The sequence below is a fragment of the Frankliniella occidentalis genome, unplaced genomic scaffold (genome assembly GCF_000697945.3).
Source record: "Frankliniella occidentalis isolate FOCC.00 unplaced genomic scaffold, Focc_3.1 Scaffold373, whole genome shotgun sequence".
Classification (NCBI taxonomy): Eukaryota; Metazoa; Arthropoda; class Insecta; order Thysanoptera; family Thripidae; genus Frankliniella; species Frankliniella occidentalis.
This window is the reverse complement of record NW_026267496.1, coordinates 148059-152872: the sequence shown is the minus strand read 5'-3', so window position 1 is coordinate 152872 and position 4814 is coordinate 148059. Positions and strand designations below refer to the sequence as shown.

At 59.4% G+C, this 4814-nt stretch overlaps 1 long non-coding RNA gene across 1 annotated transcript in view; it reads right to left on the bottom strand.

Moving 5' to 3' along the window:
* Positions 1-3757: 3757 nt before the first annotated feature.
* Positions 3758-4814, bottom strand: part of LOC127751188 (uncharacterized) — a 28058-nt gene continuing 27001 nt past the window's right edge. Inside the window, exon 2 of the long non-coding RNA XR_008012013.1 lies at positions 3758-4545. This is a non-coding gene — a long non-coding RNA (uncharacterized LOC127751188). The remainder of the gene's footprint in view (positions 4546-4814) is intronic.

The following is a 4814-nucleotide window of genomic DNA, read 5'->3' as shown; positions in this document are numbered from 1 at the left end:
GGGGCGACAATGTTGTCCTGGACACACACGGCAGCAGCACCAGCTCCGCACGGGAACGTTTCTTTATTTCAGCCCCGGGATGTTTCGCCCGCAGCCGTATCTCCATCGGAGACACGCCGCGCGGCTCTGCACACCGGCGCGGAGGTCGGAGGGGCGATTGGAGAAGAGGAGGAGGAGGAGCAGGGGCGGCAGGGGAGGCTTGGGAGGCTGCGGGGCTCCTCCCGGTGACGGACTGTACTGCTACACCCATCTCGTGGTTTATGGTCTTGTTTTGGCGTACTCGTGTGTGTACGTGCAGCCCCGTGGGAGAGCAAGGGGCGGGTCCAGGGTGGGCACGGCAAGCAGTGCGCGGAGGAGGAGGAGAAGGGGGAGGGGAAAGAAATAGAGTGCGTGTGTTTGTGTCTTGAAGGCGGCTCGCCCGCCCGGGCTCACCCTCGCAGAAACCACTAAACCGGCTGCTCCCCGCTCCCTCTCCAACCCGTTACTTGCCTCCTCACCTCCCCCTCCTCCTCTCCCCCATGGCCCACGGCCTCCCACTGGACCCGCTCTGCAAACCCCTATCGCCCCCTTCTCCCCCTCTGCCCAGCCAGCTTCCCCCAGGTGGAAGGCAAGGTGAGTTTCATCGGGGAGCACCAGCAGCAGCAGGCAGCAGCATCGCGCCGCCTTCCCTGTTTGTTCTCACCAAAGAACCCATTCGTTTTGCTTGCGGGGGTCGAGCAGCGCGCCAGAGATCCAACGGATCCTAAAGGAAGGCAAGCACGCGTGGTCTGAATAACGTTAAACATCAACAACAAGAATCAGTGGTGGGAAGTGAAAAGGGCCGTAAGTCTAATGAAAAATCCATGGACTTACGCCCTTTTCACTATTCGTCAGTGAAATGCACGCGCGCCTCTTAAGCACAATCATTGCATTTAATGGCTAAAATCTTACATTTATCCGACAAAATGGTGGATGACAAAAACGTCGGTCCTGAAAAGGGTATAAAGACTACGAATTACAACTTGTCCCTTGCTCCGTCCATCCCCTCGGCTGACACTGTGAGCCGGCCCAGCCAAGATGAGTGACCGCGTCCACAAGAACCACCCCGCATACCCACCACCGCCGTCCGCCGTTGCCGTGGACGTGCGTGGCGTGGCGGGAGGAGCCGGCGGGACTAAAAGTCCTGCTGCGGAGCTCGTTGCAAGCGCGCGGTCGGTCCCGGGGCAAGAGAGTGAGCATGGGGAGAGAAAGTGAGCGCGGGGGCGGTCTCGGGTCGGCAGGACGAAACGGCGTGAATAATAGATGCGCACCCCTCCTTCCTCGGCTCGGCCGGTCGGCTGGGCTGCTGCTGCTCTGGCCCCGGGTCGCCTTCTCCTCCTCCTCCTCCAGACGTCGGGCGGCTGCTGCTGCTGCTGTGCCGGGCTGTGCCGGGTCGCGCCCCTCTCGCTCGGTCAGGTAGGCAACCCGGCGCGCAGGGCTGCACGGCGGGCCGGGCGGGGTGTGGGGCGACGGGGGCTCCTCGCTCTTTGGATTCGATTGAGAGTCGTCGTCGGTCTGGGAGGAGGTGGAGCAGGGGCAGGAGGAGGAGGAGGAGGAGGAGGTGGAGGAGCCGTTCTGCGATTCGGAGGAAAGGCACACAGTAAAAACAACGGACGGAAACGAATGTTTTGTGTGGTGATTTTTTGTCGTTGTCGAAAATGAACAAAGTTGTTTCAGTCCAAAGCCAAAAATTGCCATGTTACGAAAAAGTTTGCACCTCCTCGCAAAAAATTACTAATAGATTTTGTTGACAGCAATGGCCCATTTTTTTTATTTGTTTTGAGAAGGAAGCAATGTAATTGACTGTTGTAAATGTTCTGATACATTTCTCTCTCGTGTACGTGCGCGGGTATTAATTGGCCGTGGCGTGTATGTGTACCGCCCCGGGGCCCACCTTTACGAGTCCCTGTACAAGCAATGTAAAGGGGCCGGCCTCGGTCCGGACGGAGCCATGACGAGGAGGAGAGGAGGAGAGGGTGGAGGAGGGAGGAGAGAAAGAGGAGGAGGCGGAGGGAGTGGAGGTGGAGGAGATCGTTGAGGGTGAGCGCCGCGTGGCGTGGCCCGGGGGTGCGTGAGGTAGGTGGTTTGCGACCCCAGTCCAGGTCCAGGTGGGACCGGTTTACGGGCGGGAGTGCTGTAAGTGGTGCCGGTCCGCCGGTCCCGCGCCGCAGCCTCCCTTCCCCCCGTACACGCCGCGCCCCTACCCTCTGCCGCGGCTAACGCCGTGGTGGGGCACCGAGCTCCACGTCTTTTTACTGTTGTTGAAGGCGCCTTTTACGACCGCGCTGATCACGTGGGGTTGGCGGCGGCGGCGCTCGGGGTGGTGGGGCTGCGAGACGCGGCGTATGGCGGGGCGCGCCGGGCGATCAGCCTAAACGTTTTAGTAGTCGCGGGCGCTCGTCGCGCAGCAGCGCCGCTGGCGCGCGCGCGCGTGCCCCATAGCGTTTTTCTGGCTATGATTTAGTAATGCGAGAAGTTTTAATGAGGTGTCGATGAGGACGACGAGGAGGCGAGTCTCTCTCCATCTGCGATGCCCGGCGTGATTGGTGGTAATGCTGGAGGCGGAGGACCAATGAGGGGGGGGGGCAGCATTGCGCGGCCGCGTTTCCTTCCTCCGGACCTCCGGAGTGAAAGTGGCCCGGGGAGGGCAAGGCAGGGTAGGAGGAGGAAAGGGGAAGGGGGGACAACCCCTGCGGGGAGGCCATGTATTTCTTGTTTTTGTTTTAATTTTACAAGAAAAGTGAGGGGAGCGGGCGGGCTAACCCTTTGGGAGCACTAAAAGAAACTATGACCTCTCAAGTTATAGCACTCATGGTACAGGAGAGAAATGATCTGATTGCTATGCTCCGTGTGGTAAACAGGTTTTTAGGAAATTTTTCTCCTTCCCGGAGATTTCGTGCGAACCGAGAGTGTACGACAAGGTGGTGGCGGTAGGGGGGGGGGGCGCACCGTGCGGTCGCCGAAACAAGAAGAGAGAGTTGCGGAAAAACGTCCTTGAACTTGCTCTCTCTCTCTCCCCGGGCGACAATATAGCCGGCGCCAGCCGAGAGGGGTGGAGGCGAGAGGGTGGGAAGACCAAATTCGAATCTAATTTGATGCAGGAAATGAATCTTGTCTCCGTGCCGCGCGCCAGTTGGGCGTGCGGGGTGTGGCGGGGGTGGTGTGGGGATCTCGGTGGGGATGCGGGCGAGGAGGGGGGGAGGCAAGGTGAGCCTCCTGTGCGCCATCGGGGGGCAAGGGCAGGGCAAGGAGGTAGTCGTGGGGGGAGCCAAGGCGTGGCCCAGCCGGGGACCGGCGAAGTACGACACAAAGAACTCTGTGAATTTATCATAAGCGCCCGCTAGCCTCGCCGGAAGCCCTCGCTCTTAAACTCGGCTCTCTCCGCCCGACTCGGCCTGATGGACGCCTCTCCGCACATGACGGCCTCCTCGGCGGCGGCCTCCCAGCGGGGCGACAAAAAAGTTTTGGGCGCCGAAAACTGAGGCTCTATCGCGCAGAAGCCAAGAGCGGGGTCGACCGCAAGGTGTGAGAAGGTGAAACTTTTGTCGGCAGTGGTGTAGTATGGTGTTGCATGGGGACATGTCACTGGTGAAAAGTGAAAAGGAGGTAGTTCTCGGACTTTGCATTTGACCTACGCCCTTTTCACTTTTCACGAGTGATGTATGATGTGGAGGTTATACAAAGGAGCAGGAAAGAACACACTGATGCACAGACACACACACACTCACACTGAGACAAATAGATGGCAACATGCAAGATTTATTTCAGGTTTCATTCATTACATAACATACATGAAATTGAAATTGAATCAACAGGACATGATATGCGATGCACTCTCCAGGATGTGACTCTATATATATTGCCGAGAGACCGAGTGAGAGAGAGCGACGCAATGAGAGAGAGAGAGAGAGGGGGGGGGGGGCGGAGAAACGCACCCCTCAGCTCGATTCCACTCACCCCGCCACCACCATGAATGTGTCCCTCGAGCCGCGAGGACTGGCGCTGCTGTGTGGCGCGCGGGGCGAGTCAGGAGAGGCTCCCCACGTGAATAGCCGAGTGCTGGGCCGTTTGATCCCTCGAAACACGCTCGCGGGGGTGGCTGCGGCAGGGGGTGCGGGCGCGGCCGCAGCCCGTCCGGAGAGAGAGAGAGAGAGAGAGATGAAGGGAGGAAGGGATCACACGCGCCCTTATCAGTTCTCCGTCCAGTAAGTTGAATGCACAACCGGACACGAGAATGACAAGGAGGCGAGAGACGACCCTGTGCGGCGCCGACGTCCACTGGGCTGGTGTGGTCCTCCTTTAGCCGGTGTGCGGGTGCTGTGGTCGGCGCGGCGGTCGTTGTCCATTGGAGGGGTATGGTGATCCTCCGCGGTGTGGTTTGTTGAGTCCACGCGGTCGGGGAAAGTCCCGAAAACCCCTTCTCTGGTGGCTCGCCGATCTGCTCGCTGTTGTGCACTGCACCACCAGCTGGCTTCCCGTAGTCACCACAGGAAGGACAACCTTGACCTCCAGCTCGTTTGCGGCCGCCTGAAACACACAAGAAGAAGGACATCTGCTATTATATGACCTTGGCTCATTTAGCGGAAATTTCTCTCTCGCCCAAAACATATAAATACACACACACGCGCGCGCGCGTGCGACAGCGGGCGGCGTGTGACGCGCGCCAGGCCAGAGTTATCAAAGGCGGAAACAAAGTGCGCGACAAGTGGGACGCCGATGACGTCCGTCTTGCGAGATTTGTAATAAAGTTAACGCGACGCATATCAGCCCACACGAGGGCGTGGCGGGGCGAGGCG